The sequence below is a fragment of the Pleurodeles waltl genome, chromosome 11, assembly GCF_031143425.1.
Source record: "Pleurodeles waltl isolate 20211129_DDA chromosome 11, aPleWal1.hap1.20221129, whole genome shotgun sequence".
NCBI lineage: Eukaryota > Metazoa > Chordata > Amphibia > Caudata > Salamandridae > Pleurodeles > Pleurodeles waltl.
Window position 1 is genome coordinate 867,687,271 of NC_090450.1, and position 26,483 is coordinate 867,713,753.

General features: G+C 49.1%; 1 protein-coding gene across 1 annotated transcript in view; it reads left to right on the forward strand.

Annotated features, from left to right (window-relative positions):
• The window catches only part of LOC138265155 (sodium-dependent serotonin transporter-like), a 590,345-nt gene that overhangs the window by 358,932 nt on the left and 204,930 nt on the right, over positions 1 to 26,483 (forward strand). The window lies entirely within an intron of this gene.

Below are 26,483 nucleotides of genomic sequence, written 5' to 3' on the forward strand. Positions count from 1 at the left end.
TACAAATAGACTACACTACAACCTGGACTTTCCTCCAACATCACCCCAGCCCATTACACACCTCCCTCTAATCATTAGCACTGAAATAAACACCACTTGAAAAAAATACATGTATGGACACTGTCAAATCATTTAACCATGTATTCGTTTAACCAGCTTTAAACACTGCAATATAACTGTACAGTATTGTATACATAGGAATGACCTGTAGTTGGGTGCAGTCAACACACCAGGAGCGATAATGGGACACAAATATCTGAAAAAAGAGATGCCAAAGGGTACAGTAAGTGTCCATAGAAGTGGGAAAATCAGCCTGCCAGTGACAATGTCAAATACAAAACTGTCAATTGAAAGTGTAATTACAGTGTCCTACCTGTGTGTCATTGGAAGTACTGTCTTATAATGGCACTTCTGTTGTCCTCATCCTCATCCTCTGCCTCCTCATCTTCACTGTCCACAGGGTCCACTGCTGCCACACGCCCATCTCCAGCCTCATCCTCCTGCAGAAAAGGCACCTGGCAACGTAAGGCAAGGTTGTGCAACATACAGCATGCCACGATGATCTGGCACACCTTCTTGGGTGAGTAGTGCATGGATCCACCTGTAAGATGGAGGCAACGAAACCTGGCCTTCAGGAGGCCGAATGTCCTTTCTATTATTCTTCTTGTTCACCCAAGTGCCTCATTGTAACGTTCCTCTGCCCTTGTCCTGGGATTCCTCACAGGGGTCAGTAGCCATGAGAGGTTGGGGTAACCAGAGTCACCTACAAGTATCGAGGGACAACTGATAGCCACATTCTAACCCTTTGGGCCCACACCAAACCCATACACCAACATCCACTGGGTGGGAACCAGGACTCACCTATTAGCCACACCCGGTGCCTCTGGAGTTGAGCCATCACATATGGGATGCTGCTATTCCTCAGGATAAAGGCATCATGTACAGGCCCAGGATACTTTGCATTGACATGGGAGATGTACTGGTCCACCAGGCACACTATCTGCACATTCATGGAGTGAAAACTCTTCTCTTTCGAATTCTGAACACCTGTTCATTTCTTCAGGTGGGGGGGGGGGGACAAATGCAATATGTGTACCATCTATTGCCCCAATAATGTTGGGGATTTGTCCCATTGCATAGAAATCTGCTTTCACTGTGGCCAAATCCTCCACCTGGGGGAAAACGATGTAGCTGCGCATGTGTTTAATCAGGGCAGACAACACTCTGGTCAGCACTATTGAGAACATTGGCTGAGACATTCCTGCTGCCAAGCCCACTGTCACTTGGAAAGAGCCACTTGCCAGGAAATGGAGCACTGATAGAACTTGCACAAGATGGGGATTCCAGTGGGGTGATGGATATCAGATATCAGATCAGGTTCCAATTGGGCACACAGCTCTGTGATTGTGGCCCTGTCAAGTCTGTAGGTGAGGATAATGTGCCTGTCCTCCATTGATGCAAAGTCCACCAGGGGCGTGTACACAGGGGGATGTCTCCATCTCCTATTCATCTACAGCAGTTGCAATCTAGGGGGTAAACGGTGAGTAGCGGGTCAGTATCCCATATTTCAAAACAGTACACTGCATTGCTGTGACTGTAACACAAGATTGTTGTATAGGCCCAAATGGTGCATCTGTGTACTGTGATGCAGTTAGGTGCCATGGCCTGCCCTCCCCCTGAAATGGCATCCGCCTGTCCTGTATGGAGTGACATGTGGAAATGATGTAATTCCGCTGACGTTGTTCGCCGCTGCGGGAGGCGGTCGAAAATCACCCTGCAACTCCTCATTGGATCTCATTGGGCCCTATGGGTTACAGTGGCCAATGGTGATGTACGCTGGCGGTGACGGTACACACCGCCGCAGATGTGACCACCTTTTTCTATCTGTTCACCCACTTGCTATCTGACCTTCAACAGGAGAGGACCTACACTGCAAGCGCTGCTGTGACCTGTGTCTGGAACCGACCATGGCTCGTGTCACTGGGGAAAGGGCCCCTGCCTTCACCGCTGTGGAGTTGGAGGGACTGGTGGATGGGGTCCTACCCCAGTACTGAATGCTGTATGGGTCTCCAGACAGACAGGTGAGTACACTGTGAGCACGATGCATGGGGCATGAATGCATGGAGTGCTGTGTGTGAGGGCCTCGTGTAAGGGGGGGTGGTGGAAGGGTGCTGGGCAGCATGCCGCATGTATGGTGGGCAATGTCTGTGCGTAAGGGGATGGGAGGGCTATGGTGGGACATGAGTGTAACAGGCTGGACGGTCTGACTGATACCTTTTTTCTATGTGTATTTTTCTGCAAGTCAGCGCCCATCAGAAAAACTGTATATGGCGTGCCATCGCCAAGGACGTGCGGACCCTGGGGGTCTATGGCAGACGGAGCACCCACTGGACGTGAGACGCTGAGCAAGGAAGACGGCGGAGGCCCAGCTGGGGATGGCCTCCCAATGAGGAAGGGGTGCCCATTGAACCCAGACCCCCCTGATGGTCCACATACTGTTGGTGGTCTATCCGGAGCTGGATGGGCGCTTGAGGGCATCACAGCAGCCACAATGGGGTGAGTACAGTTTCCAAATATACTATTTGCACGTGGTGGGGTGGTCTCTGGGTGGGGGATGTGGGACTGTGGGTGCCCCTAGGCCAGGCCGGACATTACAGGGTAGGTCCCATGTTGGGCAGGGTATGATTTTAAACCCCTTCAAACAAGCTAGTAGGCATCCACTACTGGGCAGGGGTTTGTGGGTCTCTGGTATGCTGTTATTGGTATTACTGTCCATGGCCTGGTGACTAGCATTGTGACTGGTAGTGCATTGCCTAATGCGTATGGCTGTTCCCTGTACGTGTGTGTGTGTGTCGTGTATGCCAACTGTGGTGTTGGAGCAGCCATTGACCCAGTGTATCCTTTGTCTCTCCCCCCACCTTTTTATTTTGTCACCCTGTCCTTCTGTGCATTAGCATCATCTGGTGGAGGAGCTGAGGCACCAGCGACAGAGGGAGCTGCATCCCACAGGACTCAGGAGGCCGAGTCCACTGACGAGGAGGGCACCAGTGGGATGGAGGGCAAGGGGAGCACCCGGCGGAGACAGGAGGGGACAGTTCGGACAGTGACACCTCCTCCGATGGAAGCTCCCTGGTGGTGGCGGACAACTCTGTGGCCACCCCAACTACAGGTACAACCGCCACCCCCGTATCAGCACCGCCCTCCCAGCAGCCCCTCAGCGTGTTTCCTGTGCCCGCTCACCCAGGAGGGTGGGCATCTCCTTCGCCCCAGGCACCCCAGGCCCTGCCCCAGTTAGTCACGCTGCCTTGAGTGAGGAGGCTATTGACCTCCTGCAATCCATCTCTGTTGGGCAGCCAACCATTGGGAATGCCATCCAGGGGCTGGCAGCCTATTTGCAACAAACAAATGCATTCTAGCCTCCCCCCTCCTGCTTCCTCTACCCAGTCCCATTCCCCCAACCTATCCCAAGCACACAGGCAAACCAGCATGCACCCAGGACAACACACAAGAGTGGATCAGGCAAACACAAGCCCCACACATCATCATCCCACAGGCAATCACACAAACACCATCCAGATGCAGACATACCAACATCCACTGCCTCCACTGTGTCCCCTCCTCCTCCTCGTCCACCTCCCTCCCAGTAGCATCAACACACACACCTGCATGCACTACATCCTCATCCACTACCTCCATCACCAGTACCCCTATCACTACACACCCCTCACTAGCAGTCACCACTCCCACATCCATGCACACGTCCCCTGTGTCCTCTCCCACTGTGTCTGTGCCCCCTCCTCCCAAAGTACACAAATGCAAGCACTCAGACACCCAACAGCCATCCACCTCACAACAGCGTCCAGCCCATGCACCTGCACCCAAACACAGCAGACAACTCCTATAATCACTTCCTCTTTCTCCACTCCCAAACCTTAACCCTCTTCCCGCCTCAATGTTCCTAAGAAGCTTTTCCTTTCCACTGTTGACCTCTTCCCTACACCTCCTCCCCGTCCTTCACATTGGGCCAGGGTGGTCAGAACCCAGGTGAGCACCTCAGCCACCCAGTCCACGGCCACAGTAGTGTCGACAGGTACTGCAGGTGGGAGAGGATCCCGGGAACTAGCCAGCAGTACTGGAAGTGTGCATGCACCAGGTGCATCAAGGAAGGGCAAGGAGGCACCACCAGCTGCCAAAGGGAAGGGCAAGGAGGCACCACTAACTGCCAAAGGGAAGGGCAAGGAGGCACCACCAGCTGCCAAAGGGAAAGGCAAGGAGGCACCACCAGCTGCAAAAGTGAAGGGCAAGGGGCCAGCACCAGCAGGCAGGAAGGACAGGAGGCCTGGTGCTGGGACTTATTCGGAGCCCCCACCACCAACCATAGCGGTTCAGCCATCTGACGCTGCAGGGGAAGGACTGGAGCCTCCCCCCACCACTGCCAGCCCCGCCACCCGCACCACTGTCAGCAGCAGCAGCCCCAGCACCGCCACCAGCGCTGCCACCAGCACCACTGCCAGCAGCAGCAGCCCCAGCACTGCCACCAGCACCACTACCAGCACCACTGCCAGAAGCAGCAACCCCAGTGGGCAGCCGTCCGAGGCTGCAGGGGAAGGGCTGGAGACTCCCTCCACCACTGCCAGCACCGCCACCAGCAGCAGCAGCCCCAGTGGGCAGCCATGCGAGGCTGCAGGGGAAGGGCTGGAGCCACCCCCCCCACCCCTACCTGCACCACCACCAGCACCAGCGGCCCCAGTGGGCAACCGTCCGAGGCTGCAGGGAATGGGCTGGAGCCTCCCCCCACCACTGCCAGCCCCGACACCAGCACCGCCACTGCCACCACTGAGCAGCTATCACCACCGGTGGGCACTGTGTAGTCCTGCCTCCATGGGCTGTACTGCGTCCTGGACCCTGCAAATCCTGTCGGTGTGACACCCAGGTGAGAGACTGTGATCTTGCACTCCCCAAAATCCCAAGGCTCCCTCCAGAACCAGTGGAAGAAGCCATCCACTCATCCCATCCTTGCCAAGATGAAGCACACTGGGCACAAGGCCCCCTGCCAGAACCAGTGGAAGAAGCCATCAACTCACCCCATCCTTGCCAGGATGAAGCACACTGGGCACAAGGCCCCCTCCAGAACCAGTGGAAGAAGCCATCCACTAGAAAGACTGTGGCCTTGCACTCCCCAGGACCATGCAGTGGGCAAACCACTCACTTCAGAGACTGTGACCTTGCACTCCCCAGGACCAAGCAGTGGGCAAACCACCCACTTGAGAGACTGTAGCCTTGCACTCCCCAGGGCCATGCAGTGGGCAAACCACCCACTTGAGAGACTGTGGCCTTGCACTCCCCAGGACCATGCAGTGGGCAAACCACTCACTTGAGAGACTGTGGCCTTGCACTCCCCAGAACCATGCAGTGGGCAAACCACCCACTTGAGATACTGTGGCCTTGAACTCCCCAGGACCATGCAGTAGGCAAACCACCCACTTGAGAGACTGTGGCCTTGCACTCCCCAGGACCAAGCAGTGGGCAAACCACCCACTTGAGAGACTGTGGCCGTGCACTCCCTAGGACCATGCAGTGGGCAAACCACCCACTTGAGATACTGTGGCCTTGCACTCCCCAGGACCATGCAGTGGGCAAGCCACCCACTTGAGAGACACTGCCCTTGCACTCCCCAGGGCCAAGCAGTGGGCAAACCACCCACTTGAGAGACTGTGGCCTTGCACTCCCCGGGACCAAGCAGTGGCAAACCACCCACTTGAGAGACTGTGGCCTTGCACTCCCCAGGACATCGCACAGGGCATGTAGCCCCCTCCAAGACCAGTGGTGTTGTACTATCTTGCGGCTGAGGTGCCCCCCCATTCCCCGTCCCACTGAGGTGCTTGTGTATTTTCGACCTGGTGCCCCTGCAGTGTTCTCTTCGTGTTGTTGCAGGAGTGAGGGGGGGCCCTGGCCTATGTGTTGTGGCCCTGTGGCCCACGGACATTGAGGACTGGGCAGTGTCCCTACATTTCTAGATATGTATATACGTTTGTATTTTGATGCACTAATTCATGTAATTTTATCATATTACACTCACTTTCTTCAAATCAGTTTGTCCTTGCATTATTCCTGAGGGGTAGGGGGTAAATATGTAATGTTACTGCATCTGGTTGTGTGTATGGTGTTTGGGGTGGGGGTGGAGGTGTTGTGTGTGTGCGTCACCCTCTTTTTCCTCCCCCTCCCTTGTGTTCTAGGCGGCAGTACTCACCGTGGTCGTCTTCGCCGGCGTTGCTGCTCGTAATGCAGGAAGAGGTAGACGAGCATGGGGAAAATGTGCAACTCGGGCTCCATGGTGTTGTGGTTGCTCCCTGAGTGTTCAGAGGTGAGTCCTTTGACTTCTGTGTTCTGTTTCCGCCGTGCTTTTGATGTTGTTGGTACCGCCCCGGAAAAGGTGGCGGGTAGGCCTGTCTTAATAGGGTGGGCGGTACATTGTCTTCCGCCTGGCTGTTGGCGGTTACCGCTGTGGTGCGTGTTGCTACAGCCGTGGCGGTCAGAGTGTTAAAGTGGCTGTCTGTCTGAGCGGTTTCCTCTGTGGTCATAATTCCAATTTCTTTACCGCCGGCCTGTTGGCAGTATTACAGCCAGTTTATCAGACTGCCAGGGTTGTAATGAGGGCCTATGTGTCTTAGGTGCTTAACCAAGTCCACTGGTTCTCCCATCATAGGTCTTTGTTCACAGTCTTTTTATGCAACATTTGTACGGATCGAAGTGGCAGTCATAATATTCTCTGACTGACCCTTGGTGGCTCGCAGCACATCTGCAGTGAAGACTCTTCAAACTACTGATTACGAATCACAAAAGAGAACAAGCAAAATACCTTCTGCAATTATGCTCCTAGGATCTGAAACAAAACATCTGTATCCAGCAGGGCTATCACAATCCTGCTCCAATATCTGAAAGAGCTGAAGACACTCCTCTTTAAATAACACTACATCATGATGAAGTTAGAGTTCATCTCCATTTTGGGAACCCAGCTTCATCTCCAATCACGCATTGACTGTGTCCCTGCCTTGGACCTTGTACAGCAATCTGCTGCCTCTGTCTATGTTCACACTATACAAATACCACATAAATACATACATATATGCAACAGAATGTAAGTTTCCTCTCAAGGCATTCAACTGATTTTTTTGTAATACCCAATACTTGTCAGATCAGAACTTTACATCAACTTCTCTTGATTTAAGGAGTCAAGTCACATTAGTCAACGCCATGTCTTGAATATTATTTATTCACAGGTAACTAGTTTATTTTACAACTTTGGGACACACATGCAAGTAACAATGATGTGGGTAAAGGTGAGAGCAAACCAGGAAATTATTTTTATTAAGTTTTGAGATTGGTTGGGGACTGCAGTAGTAGTAACAGTGGTGGGATTGGGTAGCAGGTTACCAGACATGTCTATGTGTATCTGGGAGCGGAGAGTGTAGTGCCAATATGTAAGGGAATACCTATTTTTGTAGTGTCATCCCCATGTTTTTTGACTGATGCTGCTTGTTTTTCGACTATAAAATGCACTGAGGCTTGCTAACCAGATCTCATTGCCAGTGCCTTGACCCTAAAGTGCATGTTGAATTGGCTGTACTCAGTTGGAAATCGCTAACTTACCTGTAACTCCCTAGTAAATTGTACCCTGGTACCTAAGGCAGGTAAGTTAGAGAGGTACCCCAGGGCTTGCACCACTATTGTGCCACCCTGGAAGTCCCCCAAGTAAAACAAGTCCCCTAGTCAGCCACTGCAGACTAGTAGAGCAGCTGTGCACAGCTAGCCTGACTTTGTCACTGAAAGCAATGTAAAACCACTACTTACCACAGACATGTGTGTAAGTCACCCCTCTAGCAGGCCTGCAAAGCCCTAAAGGCAGGATGCTACATAGGACGCAGGCACAACATGTTCTTTACAGGTCCTGGCAGTAAAACACACGTAACTACTGTTTTACTGTGAAAAGACTTTGTCACCCAAATTTCAAGTACAGGGTTACACGCTGACCCTTCAGCTGTGCTAACTCCTGAAGGGTGCGACCAAAGGGGGCACTCCAAGGTATCAAATAACAGGTTACATTCAGCCTGACTTGTAGCTCAGGACGAAATTAATCTCATCTGCTGCAATGTGCAGCTTAAGGAAAGCTACCCCTTTGTTGCCCAAAAACTCCTGTGCCTTCACAGGCACACATGAAGCCTGCTCCAAGAGCCAGCGTTCTGCCCTCCTGGACAGATGTGCCAACAACTCTCAGAAAGGAGAACAATGAGGGATTGCAGGCAAGGGAGGTATCACCTCCCTTCTGCAAGAAGGCACTTGGGTGTTATCTCCTAAAGTCAGGCTTCAAAGTTGAAGCAGTCTTTGAAGGACAGATGTGTAACACCATAAGGGAGGGTTGCTGCATTGTAGAGGTAGACAGACTGGCATGGGAAGCAGAAAGAGGAAACCAGTTGCCAAACCGGTTTCCCCAGGGGTGTGTGGCTCTGAGGTAGCCACACCTTAAGGGTGTGGACACTGAAAGAGGGGTTTCGCCATCTTGGGGAGTTGGCAAGATGGTGCATCCTGGGATAGCCAGATACCACAATCCTCAGGAAATGGTCAACAGTTGGGCAACTGGTAGCCTATTGGCTGCCAACTGCATCCTGCCCTGAGGGCACTTTTCAAGCATAAGGGGTCAACCCTTGCACGCAGTGTCTTCTATAGTGTCTTGGAAGAAGGAACGAAGGAGGACTGCCCTGCTGCACCGATGGTCCAGCAAAGAGAGGCTGTACCAATGAGAACTGCACCTGGAGGCTAGTAAAGAGAGGGATTGTGCCTGCTGTGTTCTACTCAAGGAGAAGCCTTCTTCAGAGCCTAGTCAAACCAGGAGAACTTCAAGGACCAGGTGACTGGCCTCCTGTTCACAGCACAGGGACACAACAGCTGAAGAAGGCTACAGGGCAAGGTGGTAGCCCAAAGTCTTCAACCCGCTATCACTGCTACTGTGCAGCACCAAAGACCAGGACCTGATGCACAAAGTTGCACCCTATTTTGCTGAACCCAGGTGTACTGTCAGAGAGTTTCTGGAACCCTCAGAAGGTGAGTTATCGACTCAGGAAGGATTGGCCTGTAGCCACAAAAATGGGCAAATGGTAGTCGAGTGATAACTGGACTTCGGCCAGACTGGAGAGGACTTCGGGGACGTTGACCTTTAAACAAGGACCCCCTCACCATCTTTGAAGACCAAGAAATTCCTGCAGGAGGACCCTCGTCGACTGCATTGCATCCACAGCATCCTTAGAGCATCCTTCATCCCTTGCACCAGGACTACTCCATAGGAATCCATTGCAACACCGATAAAGTACCGGGAACTGCTGAAGGACTGCTGTGCCTGTGAAGGTAACTGTTCTAAAGGACCTTGCTGGTTCCCCTGGCAGGCTCCCTGCCACTGTTGGTTGCCCCAGGTAGTTCTAACAACTGCATTGACACTTACCTAAGTTTTCCTTGAAAAAGTTTGTGTCCAATTTGTTGGCTTTGCCAAGGTTTGTTAGCAGTTGAGTGAAACTGCACGGATTTACTACTGCTTGTAAAATCTATCGCTCTGGAACCCTCTGGCAGACCTTTTGTGTTCCAGTGTCCAAGTCCTCATAAAAATACACATTATTTTTATAAATTGGTGTTGGATTTCTCAAGAGTAGTTTCGATTTACACTTCAATTGTTCTTGTACTGTTCAAATGCCTTACATTTGTTCCTCTATATAAGCCTCGCTGCACAGTACTACAGTTACTCAAGATTGAGCTGAGGTTTTGACAGATGAAGGCCAAGGGTCCTAAAGAGGTTGGTAAATATATTACACTGTAAGGTTTTATAAACACACTATATAATACAGCCCATTTCTTCACACGAGAGTGTTGGGAAAGAGTGACAAGATACAGTATTTGGGCAGGAGTGATGGCCAGACAGTTGTGGGATGGGTGGGAAAACTCAAAATATACTTTATTTTAAAAGTGGAACTGGGTATGGGTCCCCAATAGAGAGAAGGCTATTTTGTGCATAGATTTCCTATCTCTCCTATACCCCTGAACAGGTGATCCTCAGGATCATCTTTACGAGGAAGAGGATTGGGTGGGGGCACATACAGAGCATAATGTTGTACATGGATAGCTGTCAATAACATGGAGATTTCTCTATGTCTATCTGATGTAATTTGGAGATCCTCAGAGGAAACCAATCCCGTTATTGACAGCGACTCAGCCATAATACTGTTTGAGGACTTTTGATTTTCCAGAAACATGTAAGTAAACAAACCAGTGCCATTTGCATTCTTGCTGTTAATGCCACTCAAGATTGTGCTAAGATATTCCTGTTCATTTGTCAACTTGGAATCTAAAGCACAAACCTTAAATGAACCACCTAAGCCATCCCTACAACCCATGAACTGTGCTGTATGCAGTATATTATACACATACTGGCACCATGTCATAAATGACACAGGCAGAAGCTGCGACGTGGAGTCTAAAAATGTAGCAACCAAATACACATAAGTCTGAGAAATTGAACATGTAGGCTTGATTTCAGAGGAAATGAATGGGATTCGAAGGGTTTCATACTGGAGAAAACATGTATTCATGATTCAGCTGTCCGGTACCTATCATTAGGCCGCCTCCTCAGATTCTGCCACAGAATTGAGAGTACAAGCTTTACAGCATTAACTGTCGCTCCCTGGCTAAAAACCATCCCAAAGTTTTATCCAAGACACTGCCCCAGATGCCGTGTTTCTCACTGAAACCTGTCTAAACCAGGTCACGGTGCTGGAACCGGCCTATGCGCTCCCTTCCACCTGAAGAACATCAACAGAACCAGCAGCAGAGGGGTGGCATTACTGTGATCTATAGAGACAGTTATGTCTGTGGCCTGTTTATTTGCACTATCCCAGACTACGGAAGTGCTCTTTTTAAAATGTCTTTGAAGAGCATTGTCACCTTCTCATGGCTTCTCATCTATCCTCCCCTTGGTCCCTCCAAGGCTTTTAGAGAGGCACTAATCAATTTTACTGCCCCATTGATCATTAAATCATTCAATCTCAACATCCTGGGAGACCTTAATCTTCATTTGAATGCTACACATGATTGTGACATTGCCAATTTAATAAATTATCTCATTGCTTCGCAATTAATTTAGTTGGTGTCTGGTGCCACGCACTCAGTTGGCTATCTCTTAGAACCAGCTTTTTTAACCCTAGCTCCTTACGGGTTGCAACCCCGATTCCCATGCCTTGGACCAACCATTTCATGATCTCCCTGGTTATTCACCTGCCTCTTCAAATTCAATCGCCTGTTTCTGACCGGATTATGAAACGTTCCTGGCACAAGTTTGATACCCAAAAAGTTTGAGATTTTATTCAGACGAGCCATCTTCCGCTTGCTTCTAATGTTGAGGCTGCCAATAATACTCTGCAATCCTGGCTCACCTCAACCATAGATGTTTGTATTCCTGCTAGACAGGTCTCAAATAAGAAGGAGCACGCTGCGCCCTGGTTTAATGAACACCTCGTGCAGCCAAGAAGCACTTCATGGTTTTTGAACGCTCCTGGAGGAAAGCTTACGATCTGCTACAAACAATAGAACATAGGATAGCCAAAATTAGGAACAGTACTAACCCTACCATGAATTTATTTAACCTAATGAAAAGCCTTATTAAACCAGTGCTTTCAGCCGATCCTATAGTCACCTCTAGCTCATACTGTGAAAAGTTAGTAGAATATTTTATCAGCAAGATAGAGGATATCTACTTGCATTTTACCTCGGATACTTCCGCTGCGAGGCTAGACAACTCAGCAACGCCTGCGGTTAGCAGCCCCATGCCGGCAATTAACCATTACCTCCTCTGTGTCTGCTTGAGCGGCTTACCCTCTGCAGTCAAGTTAAATCCGGTTTACCTGCAGACCCCCTCAAACTAGATCTGTTTCTTAAGCTTTGTGATCCCTACCTCCCCTCTTGCTTAGAAGTGATCAATCTTTCCATGTCCATAGCCCATGTACCCGGCCCATGGAAACATGCTAAGGTTATTCGCCTCATGAAGAAACAATCTTTGAATGCCTCCAAATCTAAAAACTTCCACCCTATCTCACTTTTGCCTTTTCTTGCAAAGGAAATAGAGAGATATGTTAATGGCATACTGACCAAGTTCCTGGATGACAACCACATTTTGGATATCTCTCAAAACATTTTCAGGCCAAGGTACAGCACAGAATTAGCACTTCTCAATGTCTTCAAGCAACTTCGCAGTGCCCTGGACGAAGGCTGATCTTCAGCCCTTTTTCTGCTTTGATACAGTGTCTCATAAAATGAGACACTTAAAAGACATTGGTATAGGTCAGGAGGCACTGGCCTGGTTTGCCTCTTTTTTATCTGAATGCTCCTTCCAGGTAATTTCTCTCCCATACTTTCACCCGAACATCCCCCAGGGCTCTTCACTAAGCCCTACCTTGTTCAATGTTTATATTCAACCGTTGGCACAGGTTATCAAATCTATGGAAATCGCACTGATATCCTATGCTGACGATACTCAATTTGTACTTTCCTTCACAGATAATCCTACGCTCGACCGGGCTAACTTCCAAAGATGACTGCTAGCTGTCGCAGAGTGGATGAATGCCAATTGCCTTCTTCTGACTGCAAATAAAATGAAGTACTTCTACTGGGAAAAAATACTCACTATTGGGGTGACCACTGGTGGCCCTCCTCCATTGCACCCCCCCCCACCTATCCCTAAATGCCCCATCAAAAATGTAGGTGCTTTCATGGACAGCACCCTGGCTTCTGAGGCTCAAGCCAAATCGGCTACGGGCACCTGTTTTGGGCTGTTGAAAAGGCTCAAACCTATCCTATGTGTTTTTGACCTTAACACCAGGCAAACTATTATTCAGGTGGTAATTATCTCCTGCTTAAATGACTGCAATATCCTGTATGTGGGGAGCAACAAATCAGTTACTAGAAGATTTCAGCTGGGCCAAAATGCTGTGGCCAGACTGCTATTCTCCCTCCCAACATTTTGCTCTGTCTCCGGTCTTCTTCATAAACTGCATTGGCTCCCATGGGAGAAGCACATTCACTTTAAGACCTTGTGTGTCGCTCATAAAATCTTGCACTCCCGGGGAGCCCCTATCTTGCCCAATCTTATACTCCCTTACTGACTCTTCGCTCTTTATGTTCAGCGGATCTCAACTTTCCCTCGAGTTAGTAGAGCAAGAGCGGGAGGCTGCTCTTTTTCTGCCAAGGCCCATGTTTTCTGGAACCCACTGCCACATTCCATCAGGAACACTGTGAACCACCTGCATTTCAGGAAAACTCTGAAGACATGGCGCTTTCCCATATAGTACTCCCTCTTCTTTTCACCCTCTGTCAGTCGGCAGATGCAGTACAATTATCCCCTAGGTCCAGGACTGGGAAGCTCCGTTCTTGGAGCAGCTATGTGCTTCAGAAACACTGTAACAACATGTAAAGATGTTCCCAAATGTGTAGGTGGGTACTCTGGAAGATACAAAGTAGTTTGAGCTAAGATGCTTTGTTGGTTTAGGTCCAAGCATTTTTTAACATATTTGGAACTCCATAATAGTGGTGCAAATTAGTTAAAATTATTGAATGTATGTTACCCAGAGAAATTACCAATAAGAAGCATTTGTCTGAAAATGTCCAGCCTACTTCATCCAGTGCCTCCCATAACTAATGACCTTATTTAGTTTGTCAGAAGGGCCCCTAAATAACTCAACTGGCAGAGATGACACTCCCATTGGCCCAACCTGCTGCCAGCTCAGCAATTCTAGCATTTGCTGCTGGTTCAGTGATTTTTTCACCCAAATTACTCCTGCCAATGATGGAGCACTTTTGCTAAAATAAAAGGTTACTAGCACTCAGTAACGACCTTTCTAGTGTATACTCCTTCGATCTGCAAATTCCTCATCTGTACAACCCCGGCGTCAGACTGGATCTGGAAACTTCAAAGCTCTCACATCGCCAGTAGGGGGCACTGGCTTCGCATGACACCAGAAGTGAAATCAGGTGAGGTCCCCGAAGCCATATACTGCTATCCGGGCTGAGGAAGGGTGATACCCCAAAACCAGTTCCAGGATACTTATTTCTGGTCTGTGGAGGACGTGGCCTGGCAGTCCGGGCTGGACTGTTCCCATAGGGAACAGGGTCAAGACTGATTTGTATATGGCTGGGTCCAAACTTGGGTGCATTGGTGAGCAAACGAACAATGGATTAAACCTAGATCTATGACTGGGGGTGAGTGTTTGAAATGTTTTAGCACAGTGTCCATCATCCTTTTGCGTTGCTACAGTCACCCTAAGTGGGCAAGGTATTCCCAGACTTGGGTCCCTTGCTCACTGTGCCACTGGATTCAAACTATCCTGCTGAGGAGCAGTGAAACCCCGAAACCGGTCCCAGAACGCTTGTTTCCGGTCCAGGGAGGATCTGGCCTGGGAGTTCGGGCTAGACAGTTCCCATGAGGAACAAAGTCCAGACTGATTTGCATATGGTTGGCTCCAAACTGGGGTGGCATGGTGAGCAAAAGAACAAAGGATAAAACCCAGATCTGTGACTTGGGGTGAGTGTTTGAAAGGTTTCAGCACTCCAGCCACCATCCTTTTGTGATGCTAAGGTCCCTGAAGCCACATACTGCCCACCCAGGAACAACAACATCAGTTTCTATCCATTTATTCCCATCCTTTTAGATGAAATGATGGACTGACATTGACGGCAGTGCAGTACCAAAATATGAACTGGGATCCTATAAACATTCCTTATAAAGCATTCATTAAACGGAGAGGTGGGCAGGTCAGTAGAATCCGCAGGTAGATAGAGCATCCACCAGAAAGATTGATACCACAAGTAGGTAACTCTTTCTTCTGATGGATACTTCTACCTGGAGACTCCTCACCTCTATAACACACTTCTGATCAAAAGCCTACTCCTGGAGGAGAGTTGATGGATGGTAACCCAAGGAAGTCTGGCAAAACAGATCTGGCAAAGTGACCATGCCTGTGCACCTCAGAATCCAGGCAGCAGTGATTGGTTAAGATGTGCAGGGGCACCCAAATCACTGCCTTGCAGATCTGTGCAATAGGAATCCCACTGGCAAGGGCAGACGTGGTGGATTTGGTCTTGGTTGAATGGGCTCTGATCCCTTCTGGAGGGTCCTTTTTGGCCAAAACATAGCAGGTTTTAATGCAGAGGATGACCCATCTTGAACGGGTTATTTTCTGCACAGCTTTACCCTTTTTGGCCCCACGGTATCTGACGAAGAACTAGTCATTCTGTCATATGTCCTTGTCGAGCCTAGATAGTAGTTGAATCAACCGATGCAACTGCTCCTCCTCCATCTTGAATGGATTGGAAGGTAAAAGGTTGGAAGGATGATTGACTGACCCAGGTGGAAAAGGGTCACCACGTTTGGAAGAAAAGCAGCCGTGGTTCGCATCACCAACTTGTCAGGGTAAAAAGAGGTAAAGGGTGGTCAAGAGCTAAGAGCTGGTGACATGCTCACCCGTTTGGCCAAAGTAATGGCCCCCAAAAACAAGGTTTTGAAGGTCAACATCTTAGAGGAACAACTATGCAGGTGAGTCAAATCCAAATTAAGGTCCCACAGCAGCAAAACAAATGAGGATGGAGGATACCTATTTGTCAACCCTTTCAGAAGATAAATAAGAATGCTGGATTTGAAAAGGGATGGCTGGTCCAGCAGACAGAGATATGTAGACAACGCAGCAAAATTCCCCTAGACCTTGCAAATCGCACAAACCATCTGAACAAGGGAAAGTCCATATTGCAGGACAGCTTGGCCTCCAAGGGGTCCACATTATTGTCTGCACACCAAGCAACAAGGCTACTACATCAGCCAGAGTAAGCAGACTTGGTGGAAGGATGACGTGCTGACAAGATGACAAGGTGGCAGCTGAAGGAACTCAGTTGTACCCACTCAATTCTAAAGCATGTAGGTGGAAGCCTCAGAAACTGGGGTTGAGAACCATCCCTCTCAGTCTTGGACAGAAGGTCCATCCTGAATTGTAGACGAAGCAGGGGACATGTGGAGAAGCGTACAAGGTCTGCATACCAAACCCTCATTGGCCAATCCAAGTCAATGAAAATAACTTAAGCCTGGTCTTGGTGGATCTTCCTCAGAAGCTGAGGAATCAAGGGTAAAGGGGGAAATGCCTACTGCAGCTGAAAGTCCCACCTCAACTGAAATGCATCCACTAAGGCTCCTTTCAATGGAAAGTGTAAGGCTAGGTGTCTGGTGGTTAACCAGATCTCTTGCTAGTATGCCCAAGACCACAGTCTCACCACCTCAAGAGGAGGTGAGACCCTACTCCCCCTTGAAGTAGACCTAACACATCACCATTGTGTTGTCTATCAAGGGTTGGACAGACCGACTTGGATGGAGCCGAGGAAAACCTAGAGCACTTGCCAGCAGTTCCAATAGGTTGATGTGAAGAGCCTGTTCTTCTGAAGACCAAAGGCCTTTGATCTCCGAATCCTCCAGATGGTCTCCCCACCGTGGAGATGGAGACATTCGTCAACACTATAGCCATGGGTGGAGAGGGAGTAAAGGCCATCCTGCAGGTGAGATTGCCTTGTTCCACCACCAAACCACTTCTGCTGCAGTGGTGGAGAAGATTACAATGGAATCCAAAGGTTGCCCCAGTACTGTAGGCATTACCTGTGGAGACACTACTGCAGGGCCCTCATGTGCCAAAGTGCGTGCATGAATGGGAGACTGCTTGAAGCTAGCAAACCTAAGAATCTTAGAACTCTCTGGTTTGGGACTTGCAAGCCTTTCCAATAGGATGGGATCATTTCCAGGATGTCTGCAATCCTCTGAGGTGGGGTAATAGCACAGAGAAGGGTGGTGTCCAGTACCAACCACTGGACTCATTAGGAGGGCTACAGGCGAGATTTGGGCTCATTGATGGAAAAGCCCAGGTTGAAAAGCAGGGATGCTGTTGACTACATATGGCATAATACCACATCTGTCGAACCAGCTTTGATCTGCCAGTCATCCAGGTATAGTATAATGCAGATGCATGACCTTCTGAGATGGACCAGATCCACTGCCATCACCTTCATGAAGACCCAAGGTGCCGATGTTAAGTCAAATGGAAGTTCTGCAAATTGGTAGTGCATAGAACCCACCACAAATCACAAGTATTTCTGGTGTGACCAAAGGATATTGATGCTGAAATATATATCCTGCAGGCAGAGTGACACCATCCAATCTTCAAGCTCCAATGGCTGCAAAACCTGAAGTAGTTTCAATATCTTGAACTCTTCCTTCTTGAGGAAGAAGTTCAGGTCCTTAGAGTTCAAGATTGTGTGCAGATCGCCATCCTTTTTGGACACCAGGAAGAAGTTTTTCCTGCTCAGGCACTAGTTTCACAGCTCCTTTCCAGAGAAGTGCTGCCACTTCTTGCTGCAGTGTGGCAAGTGGTCTTAAAGGTGGCAGAGTGTGGAAGGGGAAAGGCGGTGGAGTCTGAAGAAAAGGAAGGGAGTAATCCTTTTCTGTAACTTGAAAGACCCACTGGTCCAAATAATGGCCCAACAGGCATGTAGAAAACAGGACACTCTCCCTCCCACAGGCTCCGAGTGGGAATGGGAAAGCAAGCTAAGCCCGCTTTCTTGGTGGTGCAGGAGAAAAGGAAGAGGAGGAAGAGGAGGGTTGTTGGGTGGATCCAGAGCTTTTTCCCCAGACTCTATTATGGTATTGCCTGACCATCGGGTTGGGCTGTTTCTGTTAAAGAAATGCAAATCCCCTTAAGAAGCCATCAAAATATTGACAATGGGAATAATCTCTTGAAAGTGTTGGTAGTTCCATTTCTAGGGAGTAAGCTGCAGCCTTATTAGTCTTGAAGGGCTCCAGTACTGAACCGGCCTGATTGCCAAATAATCATGCCCAAAGGGTAGATCCGTCAGGTTAGCTTGCCCAGTGAAAAGTTAAAGGTCTAGAGCCAAGCATGTTTCTGGATAGAAATGGATGTGCCCATAGCCCAGGCCACTGAGTTTGCTGTGTCTAAACTAGACCTGATAATATGTCTGGAGGTGTTCTGACCATCATGAATAATGTTTTGGAAATGTGCACTCATTCTCTGGAAATGAGGCACCACCACCTGTGCCATATTCCTCAAGGCATGGTGTAGCATAGAAGAAGGCTGTTGAATTGATGAATTTCAGAACCATGCTCCCCAGAGAGGTCTCTTTTTCCAGTCAGAAGGTACTGTCTGGAACGTTCCCCTATTCCCCTGATGAGCAGGAAGCGTGTATTAACCAACTCTCCGGGGACAGATTGGTGGAGAGAAAGGATGAATCACCTGGAGCTGACCAATAGCAGCATTCCACGAGTCTGCTGACCTCTGTGGCACACCATCATGACTGGATCCAGTTTGGCATCACTAAATGGGAGTAGTGGCTCCACAGTTGGTGCTAATGGCAATAGGACCTTGGGATGTTTGCATCATTGTATGAAAAGACATGAACTCAGGTGCTGGTGGACCAGAGGGGAAACTCCATTGCAGGTTCAAGGGAGCTATCCATGCCACTGACGGAAGACAAGTCAAGGAAGTTTTACCCCTGATTGTCATCCCCGCCAGTATCTACATAAAGTTAAAGATTCTGAGTATCTAAGTCCATCCAGAAGATGTCATGGAGCCTCTTCCTGTACTTCTTCTTTTCAATAAGCCACATGACCTCTCTGGGGGATCTGCTTTGTGGCGCCATGCAGTGGAACGCTGGGTCGAAACAGTGTGCCGTTGGTGTTAGATCCGATGGGATGGCAGAGAACGGCATCGGGCCATAGGAACGAACATCTGGTAGCCATAAGAAGTCGATAGGCCCTAAGGGGTGCTGGACATCATCAATGCCTTCGCGAAGATGGAATACATTTCGTTCAAAAATTCTGAAGGAGGGGGCAAGTGGCTAGCAAGATATTGGGCTAGATGTATTCCCATGGAGCTCCATCCATACGTAATAATCCTAAACAGATCCTGACCCCCCGGGGCCATCAGTCCCCCCCAAAATAGCAGCCTTCACCCAGTGGGGAGTAGTATTTGACCCAAAAGTTAATATTGCTGCCCTGCAACAGCTGGAATGGCCATGAGACAGGCTGCAGGCCTTGCTGAAGAGCAGTCAGAAAAAAGCAAAGATGGCAGCCGCCTGACCTGCACCCTGATGCTGGGAGCAGTGAGGTCCCCTGTGCCCACCCCGAGATAGAGCAGAGCCCTCCACACCCAGTTTGTGTGCCCCTGGGTGCAAGAACGAGCCACGGATGAGAGCCCAGGTGGAGCTGCACACAAAGAAGATACTAAGGGTCAGGGAAGTGGCCGGTTAGAGATTGTGCAAGCACCGAAAAACATGGCATTGGAGTGGCCGCGGGAGACCCAGCTCTGGGGGCCCACACATCAAGACACAATCACTGTTCCTGACTGGGACATTGAGGAGAGCACTGTAAGGAAACTGCTCTCCTCCCACAACAGCCCTGACAAGCTGGGCTTCCTCCTGCATTCCCTTTCCCCCTTCATTGAAGGCGACTGTGGGCCCACAGAGTCTGATGAGGGGCCAGTACATGGATCACTGGGAGGCTTGAGCGCATGAGACATCGCCTTGGAAAGTGGACTTCCGGGGAGCAATTGCGACAAGGCAAGGGAGCCCACTTTCCTCGCCCCTGCACCTGGAGGACATCACGACCAAGGGGACACACCCGGTGTGACACTTAACACCATAAGAGGACGTAATAACCTTTGCCCCCTTGCCCCCCTTCCTTTAATGCTTCTCAAGGGGTCTTTGGGGGGGAATCAGCAAGAGAGGGGAGCTGGGCATTATTGCTGTGGGGGGGGCAGTGGAGTTACAAGAGAGCCAGTCCCTCTATTTTCCCACCATCTCAGTGAAAAGTAAGTGGAACAAATGCCAGCAAGAGTGGATCCCCCTCAATAAATTTGGTGAAGGACAACGACCCAAAGCCGCTTCGTCATGGTATAATAGATCAGTACACCAAGGTAGAGGTCCCCTTGGCGATCTGGCTGCCCCCTGTTGCCAGACAATGCATCCCTGCTTCAGGGAGGCCCTGGAATCCAGGATTTGAGAGGTCCGGTCCAAAGCATTCCTCCTGAGGCAAGACTTTCACAATATCGCAGACCATGTGACTTGTAGACATGGCACACACGTTTGGGAGGGAGATGGCAGAGGTGAAGGAGATCACTAAAGATCTTGCATAGAAGTAGACGATGCTGAAAATCGGATGAGGAGAAACAATCTGAGGTTGGTGGGGTTGAGAGGGGCAACATGGTGTAATTCCTGGGACAGAGGCTCTACTCCACTTTTACGGCCAAAAACTTCTTCACATGCTTCGTCATAGAGCAGGCACACAGAGCACTCAGTGTTAGGCCTCCATCTCGTGCCTCCCCTTCCCACCCGATAATTGCACGTTTCCAGAACTTTCAAGACTGGGATACAATTCTTAAAGAGGTGAGACAGAAAGGGGTAGTCAAATACTACACCTCAACCAATATGCTGTTCCTAGGCTGCTCAAGGGAAGTACTGAAGCAGAGGAAGGCATTCGATGAGTAAAGGCCAAGCTGAGATCCCTGCCACTGCAGTATATGCTACTCTTCCCTGCTAAATTGAAGTTACAATTTCAAGAGAAGGCTTTTTTCTTCCTCACGCCTGTGGACAGTAGAGGAGCGGCCCCAGCTTCGGGCTGTGCAGGGGCAGCCACAGAAGGCCGCTGGCCACAGGGGGCTGGAGGCCTGGCCTAAACTTTGGTCCACGACAAGGAAGATGAAATCCCAAGCCAGGAAAGGTGGGGGGAGGCCCTCACAGAGGGAGGGAGGTAGCCATGCTGGAGGCAATGGGATAACTGACTCGGAAGGAGAGGTGCTTGCTCGGGGACCCCAGACCACTTTGGTAGGTAGTGAAGAAACAGCGATCTGGCATACAATGAAAGACGAACAGGGACATAGCTTGGATAGCGCAGCATCTAAACCTGAATTGGTGAACAGAGAGACAAATGATCCTGTGGACTCTTAATTCAGACTGGGTCTGGTAGGGCTCCATGGGGCGACACTGTATGGACAATGGAGATACAGTTCTTGGTGTGTTGTCTTTGCTGTCTGGAAGGTATCCCACGTGTGGTGGGTGTTGCGTGTAGTGGGAGAGGCAGTAGCCAGACTGCTGTGTGTACCTTAATCTAGGGCATTGCGATGGACTGGTGTGTGGCCGACAGATATCTCAGATCCTGCTTGCTAGTAGTTATGTTTTGTTTACAGTGGGTATGCACTTGCGTGGAGTGGTGGGAGGTGGGAAGGATGTACGGGGCATACGTTTTGGGGTTTGCTGTTATTGTGTTGAGTTAATAATCAAGGGAGGCAGGGATAGCAGAATAGCATGCAGCCCTAGGGTGAGACATCCATCAGGCTACAGGTAACACTATGTCCACAATGCACGATAGGTCCCTAGGTGACACACAACTCTCAGAATTGCCCTAGAATGTCAACAGGCTTGGCAGTAAGGTGGAATGGAGACTGGTAACACAGTACATACCCACATTTAGGCCTGATGTGATCCTTCTTCAGGAAACACACCTACTGGGACACACTGCCCATTCCTAAGTAGGGGAGCATACACAACTCTGGCGCACCCAGGATTCACCTCGGGTTCTAGGGCTGTGGCTATATTGATTGGAAAAACCATTGCCTTTTCGGGTCACCCAGACTTGGATAGATGCAAATGGAACATATGTCTGAATCCACGGGTTGTGGGGGGGAGCGGATATCATCATGGTTAATGTGTATACACCCCGACTACATGCTCTTACATCAGAGAAAGTGGCCCCCATACTCATCAAAGCAAACTTTTCCCTACACATACTAGAAGGGGACTTTAATGACATTGTGGCTTCCCCTTCGACTGTTCTAGGCAAGTAGCGGCGCAGACACACGAAATGCCACTAGTGCTCTTTGTGGCGACTCCGGGGATCTCAGATTTTTGGGGGTGTTTTGGTCCTAGTGAGAGTGAATACCCATATTTCTCTGGGGTGCATAGGGCCTTCTCTAGACTGGACTATGCTTTCGCCCCGTGGGTGAGGGTGGTGAGTTGCTCCGGGCAGAATATTTGGCATGGCGGCTGTATGACTACTCGCTGTTCTGGGTCTCAGTGGGAAAAAAACAAGGAGTGGGGACTACAGGATGGAAACTAAACGAGTGGGATCTGAGAGATGTGGAGGCAGCCTGAAAAATACAAATAGATATGGAACTTTATTTTTCTGAAAATGAGGGCTCTGTGGAATCAGTCTTGACGCTCTGGGAGGCATATAAAACTGTTCTTTGGCAGAGACATTTTAAATCATGAGCAAATTGGGCTCTGGCCCAGGGCCTCAGCTTTTCAGGGGGGGCCCTGATAAAGTCAACTCTGTTCTAAAGAGTCTTACCCTGATGGCCCATAAAAATACAGTTTTCCTGTAATTTATTTTTACTGTGGGTGATGTGTGAGAGTCTATTACATACACTTTGCAGAGAAATGTTGTGCTTATATTTCAGGCAACAGCCATAAAAAAGTTACTTTTAGATCAAAACAGGACCTTGCATATGAGACATGGAATGGTATCACAGAGATTATTTGCAGAAATATTAATGAGCTTCTGCTGTGTTACAATATTGAAAACATGTCACTGACTATCCCTGAATATTAGATGTAAACACATTTTGAAATTGGATGAGTGAGTCTGTGCACAGTCAGTGACCTGACCAAACAGGGCATGAAAGAGCTGAAATTAGATCATACATTCAAAGCTATTCCCAACTGGGGCCCCCAAAATACGTTTGGCCCAGGACCCTCAAAATCCTTAAGGAGTCCCTATTCTTTGAGACCAAGCACAGAATATACTTGCAAGGAAAAAACGACGCAAGGTAGAAGAGACAGAAGAATTTGAGCGCCAGCTGAGAGACCTGGAGGACTCAAACCAGAACCAGTTAAATCCACAGACCCTCAGGAAAATTGAGGTGCTGCGAATGGAATATCCGGACATAGTCCTGAGGAAGGGTAAGGTGTTGGCCACGATCCTGGTGACTAAGCTATTGAAGGTTATAATTTTGCTGATACATGGAGACCAATCAGGCTTCAAGCTAAGCAGATCCACCAGGCTCAATTTATGGAGGTTACGCATTTGTAGGGCAGAAGTACAAGGCAGGGAGATGCCCCATATCCTTCTTTCACTGCTTGTGGAGAAGAATTGGATGTAACACACTGGCCCTATCTTCAGTAAACAAAGGTGAAATTCGGCTTTGGCCCTACGTACAAACAGTGGTTAGCATTGTTGTACCAAGCCCTGACCGTGGTGGTGAGTGTAAATGGTGGCCTCTCTACGCCATTCCCGATAGAGTGAGGGACCCAGTAGGAATACCCCCTCTCACTCCTCTTGCTCACTCTTACAATAGAATCACTGGCATGTATGATCCATGCCCACCCAACCATACGAGGTTTCCGGGTTTCAGATTCCACTCCGACAGAGGAGAAAATCTCACTTTATGCAGATAACATTCTCCTCTATGTCAATGAGCATACAGACACAATCTTGACCATCTTCTAGGCCACAGATATGTTTAGTATTTGCTTGGGGTACACAGTAAACTGGGGGAAGTCAGTGCTGTTTCAACTGTATGGACCCTCTGACCCGGACGCTATACCGGGTAGGCTGTGGGGGGAAACAATGGGCTTTAAAAGCCTGGGTATACAAGTAACACCGGACAGAGACCTATATCTTGCCGCCAACCTCAGGGGGGTGCTAACTAGTTTTTTGGGAGTGGGCTGCCACTGGCCATCTTGGGGTAGGCTGCCATTTTCAAGATGACTGCACTTCCCAAATTGCTCTAACCTCCGGAATACATTTTATAAAATTCTGGAGGAGATGTTTACTACTATAGGCAGGGAGGTAAGACTGCCAATGTGGAATTAGAGCCACCCCTTAGTAGTAGTACAGCCGCTGCAGCAAAACTCCTACAATGGTTGGATATCTCTCCCAGATGTGAAGGCTTATTACTGGGCAGCACATTTGACACCAATTAACGATTGGCTATTTGCACCACTAAATCACTGAACCTATATGTTAGAGAGGGCCTAGCTGCTACTACGTTCCTTTCTGCACTATAATATGGAAGGGTCGGGTCAGGCAGGCTGCTGCCGGTGACACAAGTGATGCTGGAGGCTTGGAGGAAGGCCACCAGAAGTATGTGCTGGGTGTCTATGGTGACCAAAGAAAAGCCTTCATGGGAAGGAGGCATCATGTGGAAATTGGGAAAGCTGCAAGGGTTTGAAGCTTGTGATATAATAGGCATCTCCAAGGTTGGCGATATTCTGGAAGACGGGGACTTAATGCCCTTCCCCTCTCTTAGGAGGGAATACCACCTCTATCAGAACCAATAATTGAAGTTTGCACCACGACTGAACGGCTGAAGGGTTGGACACTTTAGACATACCGCTGCCGCTCTAAGGGAGGCTACTCATGGGGGAGCTCGGGAACAAGGATTTATCGCACACTTACAAAACACTCAATAATAATATGCCTGATATGCTGTGCAGATTGCCATAAAGGTGGGTGACCGACATAGGAGAGATTAATGACACAGACTGGGTAGCGACCTTGATGTTTTCTTGGGAAGTAGCAAAAAAGGCTAGGCTTCGATTAATGCAGGTTAAAGTGCTCCACTGGGTATACTATGACAGATCTAGATTGCATAAGATGGGAAAAGCAGTCTTCCCATACTGAAAACAATGCACTTGAACAAGAGGTGATTTCCTGCACACACTTCGGGGCTGGCTCATTGTACAAACCTACTGGGTCAAAGTCATCTGCGACCTCTAGGCTATCCTGGAGGTGAACGTTCCAGTGGACTCAAAATACGTTCTTTTGGGGATGCTGACTGAGGTAGATGTCCAGAGGGAAAACTACTTTTTTGTAACCTTGGTTTCATTGTGGCAAAGAAGGACATGGCCAAGCACTAGAGAGTACCGGAGGTTCCAACACTGTGGAATGGAGGACAGGAATGGACACGCATATGGCTGCAGAGACCTGTAAGAGCAGAGGGTGTCCGTGCAAATTTGGTAAAGTATGGGGACCTTGGATAAGTTCTTATGATCTGGGACCAGAAGATGGGTGGCCTGTTTAATAGGATGTGCTCATGCAAGCAGTATGTCTAAAAATATATGCTATGGTGTGGTGTCTCCCTTGCTGCTGAGCATTCTGTATTGTAGGCTCCCGCGGTGTGGATGTCTCTGGGGACCTCCCCCTGACCTTCCTGTATTTCTGATGTTCGAGGCATTGCATGCTTTGTACTCTTCTGTGAAGACTCTTTGGAAATGCCTGTATGGTTGTGGCATGGCACCCGACTGTTCTGTTCTCTTTAAAAAACAAATAATGTTTTTTTTAATGCTGCTGTATCCCAGTCTAGGAAGGCTGGCACCAGCGTCAATACTACAGGAGAGGATTGGCCCAGCGCCACATGATCCAGAGAGGTTGGAGGTTTATTCAGCGCTAGGTCTAGTGGAGTCACCGGCAGGGCTGCTTGGAGGATTAAACACCGAGTCAAATTGACCAACTCTGGCTCCCAGGGTGAAGACCCTGTGGGTTATGGAGAGCTACGAGGACTTTCCATTAGAGTGCTTCATGTGCTACAAGAAGCACATGCCTGGGAGTTGTAGTCTGACCCCAGGCTCCAGAGACAGATGGAGAGTGGGTCCGTAATGGGCATCTGTGCCTCACAGTCCATACGGGGTTTGAAATCCTGACATTTTCGGAGGAGACATAAGTACTGCACAATATTTTTAGGGAATTGAGGTAAAACCCATCAAAGAAAAAGAGAGAGCTGAGGATGGGCATCAAAGGCACAGAAAAAAGTGAACCGCCAGTGGTACACAGGGGTGGACGCTATATAGCTTGACATCACTTCTGTCATTGTCTGAAGGAAGCACCTGCTACCTATGGGCTGACCTGAGCTTCGAAATTTCCAGATCCAGTCCGACTTTTGGGGTTGTACAGGTAAGGAACCTGCAGGTAGAAGCATCCATTAGACCAAATAATTCTGGCCAGAAAACAAAAATTCAATATATCTGACATGCTGTGAGTTTTTCCCCAGTTTGTGACAGACATTTTTGATCAGCCCCTCTCTTGTTGCAAACAGGAAACAGCCAACTGACATGGCACTGGAAGGCCCACCCAAAAAAGGACAAGCCTTCCAATACCATGTCAGCTGGTGTTCCAGTGTGTGTGTTTTAATCAATAGAGACAGCACTAAAATGCCACCATAAGCAAAGTATATCCTAGCCCCTACAGGAAGTGGAAAAAATATGTTCTGGATAGCCAGGACACCAACTCAATTTTTGATTTTTTGAAACTACCCAGCTCTGATGAGCCCCAAGTTATGTGTTCTGCACAGGCACAT